Below are 18,587 nucleotides of genomic sequence, written 5' to 3'. Positions count from 1 at the left end.
TTCATACCCCTATGAGACCTTCCGCAATCTCATCCCACCCAACCCACCTAACTCTCCAGCAAAGTCTTCTGCTTGAGTCAGATCGGTTTCCTCCCTCCTTCCACATACATTATGCTCATTCCCAACTCCTAGTTGTTCTCCCTTCTGTGGGTTTCTCTGGTTGGGAAAGAATTTCTCCCTCCTGCTAGTGTAAATCTGTATGGACATGGTTTCTTCTTCCCATAAACTGCTAGACCAACCTGGATCACCCCAACTCTGCAGGTGATCGGATGTTAAAATATTTCAATCAAAATGGACTAAATTTCTGACGTGGGCTATAACTGATGTCATGAAGATGAGGAGGATTTAAGACTTACTTTTTTTGTCTTTTTTTGAGACGGAATCTCGCTCTGTCCCCCAGGCTGGAGTGCAGTGGGGCGATCTCGGCTCACTGCAAGCTCTGCCTCCCGAGTTCACGCCATTCTCCTGCCTCAGCCTCCCGACTAGCTGGGTCTACAGGCGCCCGCCACTGCGCCCGGCTAATTTTTTGTATTTTTAGTAGAGATGGGGTTTCACCGTGGTCTTGATCTCCTCACCTTGTGATCCGCCTGCCTCGGCCTCCCAAAGTGCTGGGATTACAGGCGTGAGCCACTGCACCCAGCCTAAAGGCTTACTTTAATGGACATACAGATTGACTAGTTTTTCAAAATAGTATGCTGTATGCTAGAACTGAAATGTGTTTATGGTATTGGGGGAAGGAAGAGAAAGGATACCTGATTGCCTAAATTGGGGCAGGTGTGAGGGTCACAGATTGGATTTAGGCAAAACCTTTGAGAAGAGGATTCCTGGGTTGCCTCATGAATGGTGAGGAGTTTGTGAGGCAACACATGGATGGGAAAGGCTACTTCAGGCAGAGAAAACAGCTAGTTCAAAGGAGAGAGGTGTAAGATATGTTTTATGCAGGAACTACAAGTTGTTTGGCATAACAATAGTGGGTTAAGAAGAAAGGGACAAGAAATTAGGGTAGAAAGAGATAGAAGGCAGATAGCAAATGGTTTTCTAGGTCGGGCTAAGTGGTTTGTAGATAGAAGGATTTAAGCGATAACATGATTTGTGTTTTAGGAAAATTCCTTGGATTGCAACAGGGACAATGGATGTGAAAGGGTTGAGGCTACAGGCAGAGAGAACTGTTGTGAGGCTGTGGTCTAGAGCAGGAATCAATAAGGCCTGAACTAAGGCATTGATAGGAGATCAGGAGTGGGGAATTGGCACAAGAAATAGGAGGGAGAATCAACAGTGAAGAGGCCATGGAGTGAGTGGTGGTACCCACTCTTTGAGATAGGAAAATTTATTTCATGAGGAAATAGGTATTAAGTTAAATGTTGGATTTAAAGTACTCATAGAGTATAAAGATGGATATGCCCAGCACACAGTTGGTATCAACTTCAGGAAAAGCATTTAGGATCTAGACAATTTTGGAATCATTAGTGTATAGGTGAGTGTGCAAGAAGAGAAGAAGGGAGAACCATGTAAATATGTGGGATGAGAAAAAATGGTTCAGGAAGCTTGAAGAGACCCAGGAGATAATGGTGTCCCAGTGTCTTAGTTTGCTTTGCTATAACAAAAATAGCATAGACAGGTGACTTGCACAACAGAATTTATTTTTCACAGTTTGGGAGCCTGGGAATTCTGAGATCAAAGTGCTGGCAGATATAGTGTCTGGTGAGGGCCCTCTTCCTGGTTTGCTGATGGCAGTCTTCTCGTTGTATCCTTAAGTGGCAGAGAGAGAGAGAGAAAACCGCTCTTTTGTATCTTTTTGTGAAGGCACTAATTCCATTGAGGAGGGCTTCGCCCTTAGGAACTAATCACCTCCAAAAGTCCTCACGTCCTAATACCATCACCTGGGGGGATTAGGATTTCAACATATGAATTTTGGGGGGACATAAACTTTCTGTCCATGATAATGCAGTAACAGAGGGAGGAGAGTGTGACAAGGTGAATGCGACAGCATGGAAAGCCACTGAGAGGTCAGGTGCAACGACGAACATTTTTGTTGTATTTGTGTGACCTTGTTGCCAGAGTTTCACAGAAGTGTGTGAGTGAACATCAGACGTTGAGAGTGAATAAGAGGTGAGGAAGTGTGAAAACCCATGGTGACCAGCACTTCCAAGAAGCTGGGCTGTGGGAAGTCAAAGGTGGAGATCAATGGCCAAGTTAAGAGAGAGTTCAACAGTCTCTGGGAAGTGCTGAGTGGCAACAGCCTTTGAAAAAATGCTATTAAAGATACAGGAGAGAGATAGGTAGAGAGAGAGGAAGGAGGAATTGTTATTGGAAAAAGAAGACAAATAATCTAGTATAGGTAGACAGTCTAGCTTTCAATGAGTGGAGATTCCTTTTAACTGAGATGTGATGCGGGTTAGTTTATAGGTTGTGGAGTGGAAACTGGGTATAACAAGCTGGCTGAAAGGATTCACAATCAGTAGCCACCATATATGAATTGAGGGTCATTTTTTAAGTGGGGCAGGGTTTGGGGAGGAGGCTTGGCAGAGAAGACAAGCTTTAGGATTTGCCTATGGAACTGAGTTGGGAACTGTAGTCTGAAAAGTCAAGGAACTTTGTATTTTGGGTGTTGGATGGCTCTTTCACATGGATGTTTATTTTACCTAAACTGACTTCAGAATTAGAGTGGAGAGGAACTTGGTGAGTCAGGTGATGAAGCTCTCAGTAAGTGCATTCAGGTGGTGATTTTGGTCACCTCTATAATAACTCAGCTTTACTCCCCCTAAGGAATTGATGGAAGCCAACCCTGACAGTGTAACAAAGCTCATCTGCTAGTAACAGTGCTTTATCTGACAACAGCAAGGCGATTGTGGGAAGGAATGGAGGAATGGAGGAATGGAGGAATGTTGTATGTGATTTCAAAATTGGCTTATAAGATATGAACTCTGAATTTCTTGTGCCTTTCTGGGAAGGAAAAAAAAATATCAATACAGATAATTTCTATCTGTTGGCTGCTGCACCGAAAACTCGCTTAACCTCAAAGATAATTCCTATTTGTTGGAGCCAAGAGAGTAGCATTTTTGAAGGACTGAGTTGTTGAAGATAAGATTGAGATCTTCATTCCAAGGGGATCAAAAGAGATAAAAGTCTTTCACTTCATGAACTCTGTATTCACTTCCTGTGGCTGCTGTAATTAATTACCACAAACTTGTTGGCTGGAAATAACAAAAGTTTATCCTCTTACAGTTTTGGGCCAGAAGTTCAAAATCAAGGTGTCAGCAGGGTCCTGCTCCCTGTGAAGGCTCTAGTGGGGAGTCCTGCCTTATGTCTGCCAACTTTTAGTGGGTCTAGATGTTCTTTGACTTGTGGCTGATAGCTCTAAACTCTGCCTGCCTCTTCACAGGGACTTCCCTGTGCTTGTGTCTTCTTCTTTTCTGTTTCATATAAGGACACTGGTCATTGGATTTAGGACCTACCTGGATAATCCAGTTATCTCAAGATTCTTAACTTAATTATGCCTGCAAAGACCCTACTTACAAGTAAGTCATACAGGTTCTTGTTGGGCACATCTTTTGGGTAGGACCAACATTCAACTCACTACAAAGCCCAAAAGATTTAAAAATTTGTATCAGTGAACCTGATTACCTCTCCAAAGATAAATATATATATATATATATATATATATATATTGTTTACTTCAGAGTGCCTTGCCCTTTCCCATAAAGCAGTGTAGGGTACACATTGCTCAGTAACTAGGTTTTGGGTTGGCATAGAATTATGTAGAGTCCATGCTGAGAAAACAGGTGTTGTTTTAGATGACAGTAATTCAGCAATGTCTAGCTTCACTGATAACAGACTTAATCTACTGATTTGGGTTGACCCCTTGCATTTAAGGAACCAAAGGGAAAAATCTTATAGGGCAAAAACATCTACATCTAAGGCCTGTGCTTCATGTATGGCCTAAACATATGCTGTAAATATGAGAAAAGTTTTAAGATCTTTGCTTTGCGTTGGAAACTATAGCTGGCAAGATCTAGCAAAACTTACAGAATAGAGATTCCAACAGGACCTACAGGACAGATCTGGAGCCCTGGCAATGCTTTTCAGGGGGCACTAATATAGTTTGGTCAATGCAGTGGTCCCTGAATCATTCTGTATGTAGTCAGATCAAAGATTGACATGTGCAAATGAAGTGATTCCAACAACATTAACATGCTGATTGCAGCTAAGTGCACTGCTTGTTTAACAATTCTTTAGTAGACTAAAAAATATTTAATTGAAGTAATGAGAAACCAAAAACATTTCTATTTCATGATATTATAAAAATATGTTCCTCACGCCTTCAGCTAATAGTTCTCTATTTGTGATTCTCAATTATCTCCATCTCTAGTCATTAATTCTCATTTGTACTTCTGTCTCAAACTGAAAACTGCTTACAGGACATTTCTAATCAGAAGTTCTGCCATCAAGTCAGTATTTACATGTTCAAAACTAAGGTAATATTATCTAAGAACCCCAGCAATCTTTCCCCAAATCTTAGTTTCTGTTATTGATGACATCTGTTATTGATATTATAGTCCCTGAGACTTCCCAATTTGAGAGCAAGTTATAGCAGAAAAAAAGTCTGGAATAACTGTTAGGATTTGGGAGTTTAGTTTAAATTTGCTGCTCATATTTTCATAATTTTGGTTAATTCACATAACCTTTGGGATCTATTTTCTGATGTGCAAAATGAAGAGCCTGGGCTGGCAGCTAGATGACTTATACATTTATTTAGCAAACTTGTTTTCTGCATCAATGACGTGTCAGTAGGTCATTCACAGAGCCAGGTATGGGAGTTCAGTGTTGATTGGGCCTGGTTCCGATCCTGACGTGGTGGACCTGTTCTCCGTTAAAGCTCTCCTGCATCGATCTTTCACTGAACTCCACTGATTCTGCTTTGGCCCTTAATTCTGTCTCGTGCTGCTGGCCCTTCAGTCAAGATGGGGGCACTGCAGAGCCCCCATCTAGTTCCAGCTCTCCACACCGAGCCGTGCTGCACAGGGCACTCTCGTCAGGTCGCTTTCCTCTTCAAGGATCTGATTCTTGCAGCCGGGTGCAGTGACTCACGTCTATAATCCCAGCACTAAGCTCAGGAGTTTGAGACCGGCCTGGGCAACATGTCTCCACCAAAAATACAAAATATTAGCCAGGCCTTGTGGTGCACACCTGTGGTCCCAGCTACTCGGGAGTTAGAGGTGCGAGGATAGCTTGAGCCCTGGAGGTGGAGGCTGCAGTGAGCCAAGATTGGACCACTGCACTCCAACCTGGGTGACAGAGTCAGACACCCCCAACAACCATCTTAATTGAAAACACACACACACACACACAAAAACTGATGCTTCCTGTTGTCCCTTATAAGTGACGTCCCAGTTAAGACTGTTGTCAGGGGTCTTCTTTAAACTGTCCTTATCTTCATGTCTTGCTCTATGAAACCGCTCCTTAGTTGTGTTACTCTCCTTATTCTTCCCTTCAAATCTACCTGTCTGCACTTACTAAGTCTCCATCCTAAGATAATTTCCCCCACCTCACCTCCTGACTAACCCCAATCAGTGAAAGCCACAAATCCCCGAGAAAGGTTTCCTCAGAACCCACAGGCCACCATCCTCACCCCTGGGCCTGTAGCATGTATTTTGCATGTTTTGGACATTTGGTTACAGCTACTCGGGAGTTAGAGGTGCGAGCTCTTATTTCTTTCATGGCCTAGCCCAGGCCCAGAAACCTGAGAGTAGAGGTTAAGGCTGAACCCCCTAAGTCGGGCTTCCTGAGTCCTTAACATGGCTTCATCTTTTCCTAGCTCTGCAACTGTGGCAATTTACTTATCCTCTCTGAACTTCCTTTTCCTTACTTGTACAATTGAGACAACAATATTGCCTACCTCAGTTACTCACTAGTTCACGAATAGTTATTATTTACTCCAGTTAATATGAGTAAAGTGTTTAAGACAGATCTTGCTATGTAGTAAGTGATTAAGAAGTGTTAGTTACTGCTGTTTCATTGGATTAGTGTAAGAATTAAATGACATAATTCATTTAAAAGCCCTCACTGTAAGGCCGGGCATGGTGGCTCACGCCTGTAACCCCAGCACTTTGGGAGGCCAAGGTGGGTGGATCACAACGTCAGGAGATCAAGACCATCCTGGCTAACATGGTGAAACCCCGTCTCTACTAAAAATACAAAAAAAATAGCCAGGTGTGGTGGCGGGTGCCTGTAGTCCCAGCTACTCGGGAGACTGAGGCAGGAGAATGGCATGAACCCAGGAGGTGGAACTTGCAGTGAGCCGAGATTGCGCTGCTGCACTCCAGCCTGGGCAACACAGTGAGGCTCTGTCTCAAAAAAAGAGAAAAAAAACCACAAGAAAAACCCCCGACAACAACAACAACAACAAAACCCTCAGTGTAGTACCTGGCCTGTAGTAAGAATTCAATATTTTATTTAACAGGTGATGAGGCTTGGTGGAAAAGAAAATGACCATAGTCATTGTATTAGTCCATTTTCATGCTACTGATAAAGACCATATCCTAGAGTGGGAAGAAAAACAGGCTCAATTGGATTTACAGTTCCACATGGCTGGGGAGGCCTCAGAATCATGGCAGGAGGCAAAAGGCACTTCTTACGTGGCTGTGGCAAGAGAAAAGGAGGAAGAAGCAAAAGTAGAAGGCCCAGATAAACCCATCAGATCCTGTGAGACGTATTCACTATCACAAGAATAGCACAGGAAAGACCGGCCCCCATGATTCAATTACCTCCCAATGGGTCCCTCCCACAACACGTGGGAATTCTGGGAGATACAATTGAAGTTGAGATTTGGGTGGGGACACAGCCAAACCATATCATTCCACCCCTGACCCCTCCAAATCTCATGTCCTCACATTTCAAAACCAATCACGCCTTCCCAATAGTCCCTCAAAGTCTTAACTCATTTCAGCATTAACCCAAAAGTCCACAGTCCAAAGTGTCATCTGAGACAAGGCAAGTCCCTTCCACCTATGAGCCTGTAAAATCAAAAGCAAGCTAGTTACTTCCTAGATACAATGGGGGTATAGGCATTGGGTAAATACAGCTGTTCCAAATGGGAGAAATTGGCCAGAACAAAGGGGTCACAGGGCCCATGCAAGTCTGAAATCCAGTGGGGCACTCACATTTTAAAGCTCCAAAACGATCTCCTTTGACTCCAGATCTCAAATTCAGGTCATTCTGATGCAAGAGGTAGGTTCCCATGGTCTTGGGCAGCTCCACCCCTGTGGCTTTGCAGTGTACAGCCCCCTTCCTGACTGCTTTCATGGGCTGGTGTTGAGTATCTGTGGGCTTTTCCAGGTGCACGGTGCAAGCTGTTGGTGGATCTACCATTCTGGGGTCTGGAGGACGGTGGCCCTCTTCTCATAGCTACACTAGGTGGTGCCCCAGAAGGGACTCTCTGTGGGGCTCTGACCCCTGATTTCACTTCCACACTGCTGTAGCAGAGTTTCTCCATGAGGGCCTGCCCTTGCAGCAAACTTTTGCCTGGGCATCCAGGCATTTCCATACATCTTCTGAAATCATAGTGGAGGTTCCCAAATCTCAATTCTTGACTTCTGTGCACCCGAAGGCTCAACACCACATGGAAGCTGTCAAGGTTTGGGGCTTCCACCCTCTGAAGCCACATCCCAAACTCTACATTGGCCCCTTTCAGCCATGGTTGGAGCAACTGGGACACAGGGCACCACGTCCCTCGGCTGCATGTAGCATGGGGACCCCTGGGCACAGCCCACAAAAAACACTTTTTCCTCCTGGGCCTCCAGGCCTGTGATGGGAGAGGCTGCTGTGAAGGTCTCTGACATGGCCTGGAGACATTTTCCCCATGGTCTTGGGGATTAACATTAGGCTTCTTGCTACTTATGCAAATTTCTACAGCCAGCTTGAATTTCTCATCAAAAATGGATTTTTCTTTTCTTCTGCCTCATCAGGCTGCACATTTTCTGAACTTTTATGCTCTGTTTCTCTTTTAAAATGGAATGTTTTTAATAGCACCCAAGTCACATTTTGAATGCTTTGCTGCTTAGAAATTTTTTCTGCCAGATACTCTAAATCATCTCTCTCAAGTTCAAAGTTCTACAAATCTCTGAGGCGGGGGCAAAATGCTGCGAGTCTCTGGTCTCTGCTAAAACATAACAAGAGTCACCTTTGCTCAAGTTCCCGACAAGATCCTCATCTCCATCAGAGACCACCTCAGCCTGGACCTTATTGTTCATATCACTATCAGCATTTTTGTCAAAGCCATTCAGCAAGTCTCTAGGAGGTTCCAAACTTTCCCACATTTTTCTGTCTTCTTCTGAGACCTCCAAATTGTTCCTACCTCTGCTTGTTACCCAGTTCCAAAGTCACTTCCACATTTTTGGGTATCTTTTCAGCAATGCCCCACTCTACTGGTACCAATTTACTGTATTAGTCCATTTTCATGCTGCTGATAAAGACCTACCCCAGACTGGGAAGAGAAAGAGGTATAATTGGACTTACAGTTCCACATGGCTGGGGAAACCTCAGAATCATGACTGGAGGCAAAAGGCACTTCTTACATTGCAGCAGCAAAAGAAAAGGAGGAAGAAGCAAAAGCAGAAACCCCTGATAAACCCATCAGATCTCATGAGACTTATTCACTGTCACGAGAATAGCATGGGAAAGATCAGCCCCCATGATTCAATTACCTCGCAGTGGGTCCCTCCCACAACATGCGGGAATTCTGGGAGATACAATTCAAGTTGAGATTTGGGTGGGGACACAACCAAACAATATCAGTCATAATTATTGTCAAATAATTAAAATCTATGAGTTAGCATTATAATGATCTCTATTTTTTTTTTTAAGGTGAGGAAACTGAGGTTAAGAGAGGTTAAGTAACTTGGCAAGGTCACATACCTAGAAACTGAATGGAGCAGATTAAACACCCACGAAGCCTGACTGCAGAATCTGTACCTTTTAAACCATTATTCCTACGCTTTTGGCCCCAGGCTAGGCAGTATGGGGGAAATGTTGATCTGCTGGTGAAAACAAACATAGAATTTGGGCTCGCATAATCCAGGTTCCCATCCTGTCTTTACCACTCACTTGGACAGGATATTTAATCCTTCAGCGGTTGCATTTCCTTATCTGTGAGATGGGGACAGTAATACCTCCCTTGTATGACTGTGGTGGGAATTAAAGAGGTAACATAAGTAAAGCTCCTAGCACAAGGCCTGGCCTTTAGTAGGAAATTAATACATTTTAGACTTCTTTCTCTGCTCTTTGAAAATTTGAGCTAAAAATGATATCTTTTAGTGCCTTTAATTAGTCTGTGATAGGGATTAAAATGCAATGTATGGCTAGAGACACAGCCTGCAAGACCAGGCATTCCATTGCCCTGACTTGGTGTTATAAATAACCAAACACGGCTGGTATTAAGGACATGTGAACACCTGGCACAACTTATTCACGACCACTGTCAGTGCAGTGTTTCTAATTAGTGGAGTTCTTCCTACAAGTTGTGGCATGTCTCAGTAGGGAAAGTCTTTTGCCAAGCAGGTGGGAGTGAGTAAAGAATTTGAGATTGTGAATAGTCTGAGTTGGGAATGCTCAGAAGTGTACATGAGGAGCAGAGAATGCTGGGCCTTTGCACAGGCATTTCGGTGAGCCTTTTGAAGGTCAGAGCCTGCTGATGAGAATGCTGCTGGAATTTTCCAAGGATTGTTTTATTTTAGTCTTTGGACTGAGTGTTGGTGATGACACAATCTGTGGTTGAAAATAGCTTGAATAATTAGGTTAAAAGCAACTTAATGTCACAAGATGTTAATAAAGCCAGCTACTTGGAATTCATCTATAGGAATTCCCTTCCCAAACTTGACTCCTGAGTAGGCATAAGTTACATGATATGTTTCCACAGCCAGTAAGAGCAAACATTGGCCTCTTGCATATGTTGTAACCTTCAAGTAGGCAGAAGAGAGGTTACACTTTCCTTTTCTTCCTTTTAAAAATTTAATCAAGACGTGTTACCTTACACAGAGTGGATGATCTCCCGCGACTTCATTGCTTGCTCTGAAGGACAACTGCTGGCCAGTGCATTGAGCAAAGATGATCGGCACCTTGGGTTTCCATGTGTTTTCCTGTTCTGTTTCGCTTCTGAACTCTCGTTTCAAAGATGTTTCATAGTAGAAGTCTATCCTGTTTTATGGGATTAGTTTAGGAATGCAATTATTTCCTACTTAATACTTTTCATCAATATATTAAAAATACTTCATATTCGTGATATAATAAAAGCAGTTGACCCTTAAGAATAAAACCCTCAAAATAGCTACCTGAGAAAAATATGAGTGATTTTCTCAGCTAGATTAGATTAAACAAGTAGGGCTCTGAAGCTGGACTTAGATCAAATTCTGACTCTGCCACTTATTAGCTGTGTCATCTTGGGCAACCACTTATCCTGTCTAAGCCTCATAGGGTTGTCATGAGAATTATATGAGACAATGTGTGTAAAACCATAACACAGTGCCTGGCATGGAGTACCTCTCAATAAATGTCTGCTACTTATATTATTATAAACATGAATATTACAAAGATTTGCAAGGTTGGACTCTCCAAGAAGAGAATAAGACAGCATTAGAAAAGCCCCTTAACTTGAAACAGGCCAAGCATATTATTCTGGGGAAACTTGATAAACTGTAAAGAAATTGGTTGAATGGAGGAGCCTGGAACTCCTTTCATGCCCCTTGAGTGGCTAGAAGAACCACAAAAGGAAGAAGAAGTAGAAGTTAATTGATGCTATTGCTATCTCTGTAATTTCTAAACCTGATTGGAATTCACTAAAAAGATAGTACTGTAAAATGAGAAAAATTCAGATTAGATTTGCTCAAGGGCCTCCTTCTCTAAAGTCTGAGGATTCCATTAAATCCATTCATCCAGACATATGTTGATCACCTGCTGCATTTCAGGAACTGAGCATTTTGCTGAGGTTACAAAAATGAATAAAACCAAGTTTTGGCTGTTAAAGCATTTACAGACTAGCTGGGGAGCCAGATATGTAAACAATGGTCTTATAAATAATAATAGAGGAACATAAAAAATACCAAGAAACTCAGAAGTGTGGCTTTTATTTGTCTGTTCCTGATTTCTCTCTCTTTCTCTCTCTCTCTCTCTCTGTATTTTTAGTAGAGATGGGGTTTTGCAACTTTGGTCAGGCTGATCTTGAACTCCTGACCTTGTGATCCACCCATCTCGGGCTTCCCAAATGCTGGGATTACAGGTGTGAGCCACCGCGCCCGGCTGGCTGTTCCTGATTTCTAAGCAGTTTGCAAATGTAGCTACATTACTGTAGTAATAAGAATTTTTGACTAAAAGGAAGAGATTTGTCCACATCAAGTGAACACATCTATTGTAATGACAAATTCTGACTCTGGAAATGAAAATGAGTAAAAAACGTTGTACTTTGTTCGTAAGAGAATACAGAAATTGTGAGAATAAATTCTAGAGGAGACTCTCAGATCATGTTTCCAATGTGCTTGTCTGTCTTCATTAGGGGAAGAACTTCAGCAAGGTCTTGCTGGTATTTAGCCCCCTGAAGTATAGAAGATGACACTTGCTGACAGGGGAGGAAACCGAGGAGGCAGCACAAAGGAGGATGGTGTTTGTGCAGAGATGAGAGGGGTGCAGCTTTCACCGACAAGGGAGCGCAGCTCACCAACCCCAGGGAGTGTTCCATGTCAGAGATGGAGAGGGACAGCTAGGACATTATCCCAGACCCCTTCATGTCTCCTCCAAACAAGGAGGCCTCCAACTCCAGGAAGTTAGCAGCTCATAAAGGATGAGTTGATTTAGAGCCTTTCCTTGTGAAGAGGTTGGAAGAGCCCGGGTTCAAAGGCTTTGACATAAACCAACAACTGGGCCCCTGCTGGGAAGTCATCAGTGCTTGAGGGACCCATCCATTACTTTTGTAAAGACACATGCCTTGTGGACTTATAAATAAAACCTCAAAGGTGACGACAATCCAGCAGCTGTGTAGATGGTTGCATCCTTATGAACTGCGGACCGAAGCTGAAGTGGACAGGAGTCAGGGCAACTTTCTGGACAGCAGATTCAACCTGTGAGTGTGTTGTTGATTTCAGTGTTAACTATAGCACCAATGAAAAGGTCTCAAGTTTTCCAAAGTGTGAGAGGGGCACCATGAGTTAGTGGAGAAAACTGGGACTTTGGACAGCTATTGGCTGTTCTTTTGTGTAAGCAAATTAACTCTGGGTAAGTCACTTCTATGAACCTGTAAAAACAGTGATAACAATATTTATTTCAGTGTTTGTGAATATTAAACTGTATGATAGGGCTTAATATAATGCCTGGCAAAAGAGGATTCACTTTTAGGGTTTCCCTGCAGTTATGTCGTCCAGCCACTAAATCATGTTAGGGCATAACTCTAGTGATTTATTCTCAGAGTGTAATATAATAATAATGAACATTTATTGAGTGTTTCTTATGTGGCAGAAACTATACTAGCTGCTATGTACCTTATTGCATTCAATCTTTGCAATAAGCCCCGGTTGTATTTATCCCCATTTTACAGATAAGGAAACTGAAGCTAAGAGACAGGATCAGTAATTTACCCTAGTTCACAGAGTTCGTGAGTTTTAGAGCCAGAGTTCTCTCCTAAGTGGTCTGACCCTGGAGCATACATGTCTAATCACAATATTATGACATATGTGGACTTGGTAGGTGAGGACACCAGGACTGTGGCTTTCTTCCTTGCGCTGTGAGGACCACTATGTGGCTGGGGTCAAGAGCATGGAAGGGAACCACTTTGGCATCTGGTGGGAACCATTTTGGCATCTGGTGGGTTTATAGGTTTGTGAACACTGGGCATACAATTTAAAGCAAGGAATTAGGATCTTCATGGACTGGCAAGGGGCTGCATTCTGTGACTTTAAGTGTAGTGTAAAGGGTGGGCAGAGAAAAGGCCATTGGAAGACTGTCTGTGGTCACACGAGTCACAGCTAAAAAGGTGGCACAAGAGTGGCATTGTTGAAATTCTTCATTATTCAAATCACAACAAGCCAGTTAAGGGGGAGGTACTATTATCACTGACATCTCATGTGTACCCATAAGCTGAAAACTGTAAGTTTAGATTAAGTGGTTTTTATTACTATATATATATATATTTTAACAAGAAGCACCTCTCCTTCTCATTGTATGTTCTTACTGTACATTCTCATGGACCAGTGAGAACAGTGGGCTGAGTAACTCAAGGAGTTACTTGAGTTACTTGGTTCACTCTGTCTATGTAGTCTTATTTTGTCACAGTAGCTGCAAAGCGATTGCTTTTATTGGAACAATTACAATTTTCTTATAATTTAGCCTTTAGTTTGAGAAAGAGACTTGGTTTATTCTTTTTCCCTGAACTTGCATTTATTGATACCAAAGATGTGCCTGATCAGATGGATATTGTACATCTACCTAGGCCTAATGCTATACCAGAGATTGTGCAGGATATGAAGGAAGTGCAAGTCACAGACCTGTCTTCAAGGGTATTTTAAGCTTGATGAAAACATAATCAGAATACTACTAGCTGTGATTAATTGCTGTTTTAGGGATTAAGATCACGTCTAACAAAATGGAGTTAATTGAAACACTTTATGTGGAAGCTCATGAAATTTCACTGGCAAAATTATTTTAATGTTTACATGTCTGAACTCTTGACATTTGGATGTCAGCCTAACTGAATGTTTATGAACAGCAAGTGATGGTTAAAAACGATTTCTCCAAAGAGGTTGAAATATTTGAGAGAGATGAAACAAGGCTCTTTTAAAATTTAACACATTTGCTAATAGGCTAGATGAGGGGATAAATAATACATAATAAAAGTAGCAATTGAAACCAATCCATGATATTGAGAAGTAAATGGTGCTGGGTTGCCTTTATGTCACCTCAGGGAAGTCATTTGATATCTTTGGACTCAGGTAAGAACTAGAACTTTAAAAAGTGTATATTGAATGCTTATTATTTCCTAGCATTTGCCAGCAGATTTATTTATGTCATATCATTTGGTTTTTACAGTAAACCTGTAAGATATATTATTATAATCTGCATTTTAACCCTGAGGAACTTAAGGCTCATAGAGGTATATAAACCTGCCCATGGTTGCATGGCTACTAAATGGCAAGCCCAGAATTCTAATCCTTGATTCCCTGACTTCAAAACCAATATATTCTTTATCTTTTATTTTTAGTTGTACATACTTATGGGATACAATGATATCCCATATACAGAATGATACATGTATACAATGTGTAGTGATCAGATCGGTTAGTGTGTTAGTCTGTTTTCACACACTATAAAGAAATAACTGAGACTAGGTAAATTATAAAAGAAAGAGATTGAATTGACTCACAGTTCCACATGGCTGGGGAGGCCTCAGGAAACTTACAATCATGGTGGAAGGCAAAGGGGAAAGAAGCACGTTCTTCACAAGGCAGCAGGAGAGAGAAGAGTGAAGGAGGAACTTCCAAACACTAATGAAACCATCAGATCTTGTGAGAATTCACACACTATCATGAGAACAGGATGGGGGAACCACCCCCATGATCCAATCACCTCCCTCCCTCAACATGTGGTGATTACGGGTTACTCCCTCAACATGTGGGGATTACAATTTGAGATAAGATTTGGGTAGGGACACAGAGCCAAACCAGATCATTCTGCCCCTGGCCCCTCCAAAATCTCATGTGTTTTCACATTTCAAAATCAATCATGCCTTCCTGACAATTCCCCAAAGTCTTAACTCATTTCAGCATTAACTCAAAATCCACAGTCCAAAGTTTCATCTGAGACAAGGCAAGTCCCTTCCACCTATGAGGCTGTAAAATCAAAAGAAAGTTAGTTACTTCCTAGGGGAATACAGGCATTGGGTAAATGCTCCCATTTCAAATGGAAGAGATTGGCTAAAACAAAGGGACTATAGGCCCCATGCAAGTCCAAAATCCAGCAGGGGAGTCATTAAATCTTAAAGCTTCAAAAATGATCTCCTTTGACTCCATGTCTCACATCTTGGACATGCTGATGCAAGGGTGCACTCCCACAGCCTTGAGCAGCTCCTTCATGGGCTGGCATTAAGTGCCTGTGGCTATTCCAGGTGCATGGTGCCAGCTATTGGTGGATCAACCATTCTGGAGTCTGAGGGACAGTGGCCCTCTTCTTGTAGCTCTACTAGGCAGTGCCCCAGTAAGGATTCTGTGTAGGGTCTCCACCCCACATTTCCCCTTGCATGGCCATAGCAGAAGTTCTCCATGAGGGCTCCACCCCCTGCAGCAGACTTCTGCTTGGACATTCAGGCATTTCCGTACATCCTCTGAAATCCAGGCAGAGGCTCCCAAAGCTTGACTTTTGTCTTCTGCCTACCAGTGGGCCCAACACCATGGGGAAGCCACCAAGGCTTGGGGCTTGCACCCTCTGAAGCAACTGCCCAAGCTGTACCTTGGCCTCTTTTAGCCATGGCTGGAGCTGGCGTATCTGGGACACAGGGCACCATGTCCTAAGGGTGCACACAGCAGCGGGGGCCCTGGGCCTAGCCCATAAACCAGTTTTCCTTCCCAAGCTTCTGGGCCTGTGATGAGAGGGGCTGCAACGAGTTTCTCTGACATTCCCTGGAGACATTTTCCCCATTGTCTTGGTGATGACCATTTGGCTCCTCGTTACTTATGCAAATTTCTGCACCCACCTTGAATTTCTTTTTGGAAAATGGGTTTTTCTTTTCTACCACATGGTCAGGCTGCAAATTTTCCCAACTTTTATGTTCTTCCTTCCTTTGAAACTTAAATTTCAATTTCAGATCATCTCTCTCAAGTTCAACGTTTCACAGATCTCTAGGGCAGGAGCAAAATGCCACCAGTCTTTTTGCTAGAGCATAGCAAGAGTCACTGTTATTCCAGTTACCAAGAAGTTCCTCATCTACATCTGAGACCACCTTAGTCTGGACTTCATTGTCCATATCACTATCAACATTTTGGTCAAAACCATTCAACAAGTCTGTAGGAAGTTCCAAACTTTCCCACATCTTCCTGTCTTCTTCTGAGTCCTCCAAACTGTTTCAACCTCTGCCCATTACCTACTTCCAACGTTGCTTCCACATTTTCAGGTTATCTTTATAACAGTGTCCACTCTACTGGTACCAATTTCCTGTATTAGTCCGTTTTCACACTGCTATTAAGAAATACCTGAGACTGGGTAATTTATAAAGGAAAGAGGTTTAGTTGACACAGAGTTCCACATGACTGGGGAGGCCTTAGGAAACTTACAATTATGACAGAAGTTGAAGGAGAAACAAGCACCTTCTTCACAAAGGCAGGAGAGAGAAGAGGGAAGAAGGAACTTCCAAACACTTATAAAACCATTAGGTCTTTTGAGAACTCACTCACTATCATGAGAACATCAGGGGGGAAACCGATCCCATGATCCAGTCACCTCCCTTTCTCAACATGTAGTGATTACAGTTTGAGATGAGGTTTGGGTGGGGACACAGAGCTAAACCATATCAGTTAGCATATCATCACCTTGAATATTTGTTATTTCTTTGTGCTATGAACATTAAATGTCAGCTTTTCTACCAAAGCTAATATTTTTAACCACTTCTCCCATGTATTTTCTGAGGATGGTAGTTGGGAGTAATGTGGGCTTTTTACAGGCAGCAAACCTCAAAGACAGGGTTCCAAAATTCTGAATAATGAAGATTTGATGTCACTCATCTGGAGGTGAATGAAGCTGTTTTTCTGGTCAGCATCAGTGCCCTTGCAAACATCCCACAGGTGCAGATGTTAAATCCCATGCCCTGAGCTCAGCCAGATGTGGTGGACAGAGGAGACTCCGAGCACTAGAAGTAGAATCCAGTGAGAGGCCATGGCTGTGCAGTGATGAATTACTTAGCCAACCACCTCTCTGCTGGTTTGCTGTGGCCTTTCAACTCAGATGGATTACATCTTTGGCTGGAAGTACTTTTCAGCGTCTGGTGTTTCTTAATTCAGTAGAGTATTTCACAAGCTTAAGAGTTAGAGGCATAATCAACGTGTTTCAAAATCAATTCCCTCCTTCAGAGGCTACTGACTGGTTTGTTTACTTTTGGATTCTGAGGATTAAACACCATTACAAATAGTTCTTTGAGTTTTTTGTTTTGTTTTGTTTTTTCCATTCTCTGCTTTTCTCTCTCTCCCTGCCCTTCTAATTCTTCTACCATATCATCAAATGTGTGCCTTTTCTGTTACTTCTTGTTATGACCTTTCTTCCTGGTGATCTCCGAGAGCTAGTGTTGAGTGACTTTGTGGGTGCCATCTCATAACCCAGATCCCTGCACTGAGCAGATTTCCTCATGGCTTCTTGAATGGAGACATGCTGAAAATGCTAAGTATACCATGTGGGTACTTGACTGAGCTTCCCATGGACATACTTCAAACCAGCAGTCCCTGAGCTCTTGTGGTTCACACTGGTATTCAGGCCTGAATACAAATCAGGCCTCCATGTTCTTCAAGAGGTGTCAGCATTCATGAAAGTTGAATATGAGTGAGCCACTCTTATTTTTATAATTTCATTTAAATAATATAATTTATTATCATAAATTTACATGTTACTCTACTGCAAATTAAGCCATACCAGGCTTAGCTCCAAGCACAAAGTATACCCCTTGTGAATATTATTCTTTTCATAGAGACTCTTAGGAAGGACATAGATTATATTTAAATATTTTAAGAAGTCATTTATTTTCAGAGAATTCAGGGACTTAACCACTGTGATATTTGTCCAGCCTTCCCTACATCCTACAAAGCAGACAATGGCGGGCTAGATGGGATAGTGCAGTTCATTTATTTATTCATCACATTTATATTGAGTACCTCTGTGTTCCAGACCCTGTTGCATGTTAGCATTGGGGGAGAGTGGAGATGGACTAAGGCCATGCCTTAACTACAGATTATGTCACTTGACTCCACAGCAGAGGCCAGGTGTTCAGAAGTAAACCCACTTAGCAATGGACATAGGGGGAAATGTCTTCTCATAGAGTGATTGGTTTGCCGCTGAGGAGAGATTCATGACGGAAACATAACAGACTCTATGGAAATTCTGGCTACTGTGGGATCTCCTACCTTGAGGCCGCCTGCTTGAAGCCACATCTGCCCTCTTACCTAGGACTAGGGGTTCCTGCAGGTGCCGCTGCCCAGAGGGCCACCAGAGGGTGCTTTCCTCTTTTCAGATTATGCCTTTTTGAAATGCAGCTCCTCATATTTCTTAAAACTGAGCCTTCCCAGGGCCTGGAAAGTTCAGTACATTCTGCTGCAAGTTGAAAGACTTGATTCTAGGTGAGAGAAAGGCACAAACTAGTGTGTCTGTATTTCTGTGTTTATTTGTCAAATGTCTGTCTCCAGTGACTATAGTCTGAAGATGAGGTCTTGTCTTGGTGCTCCTCCCTCTTTCCTGGGACTCACTTCAAGTTTGGCACATGAGGGACCCTTTGTAAATATCTGTGAGTTTAAAGAACCAATTTTACTGCAAATCCTAACTCAGAGGTTTTCAAGTGTTTTGACCACGAGAATCATCCG

The 18,587-nt window shown here is 42.6% G+C and overlaps 1 long non-coding RNA gene across 13 annotated transcripts in view; it reads left to right on the top strand.

Moving 5' to 3' along the window:
• LOC103884628 overlaps window positions 1-18,587 on the top strand; it is a 228,334-nt gene that overhangs the window by 78,601 nt on the left and 131,146 nt on the right. For 2 of the 13 annotated variants that reach the window (XR_002522200.2, XR_002522202.2), the window contains one exon: window positions 11,543-12,106. The exons of the other annotated variants lie outside the window; for them this stretch is intronic. This is a non-coding gene — a long non-coding RNA (uncharacterized LOC103884628). The remainder of the gene's footprint in view (window positions 1-11,542; window positions 12,107-18,587) is intronic. 13 annotated transcript variants of the gene reach the window in all.

This window comes from Papio anubis, chromosome 3 (genome assembly GCF_008728515.1).
Source record: "Papio anubis isolate 15944 chromosome 3, Panubis1.0, whole genome shotgun sequence".
In the NCBI taxonomy this organism is placed as follows: domain Eukaryota; kingdom Metazoa; phylum Chordata; class Mammalia; order Primates; family Cercopithecidae; genus Papio; species Papio anubis.
Note: the sequence above shows the minus strand (reverse complement) of the source record. Positions and strands in the feature narration are given on the sequence as shown.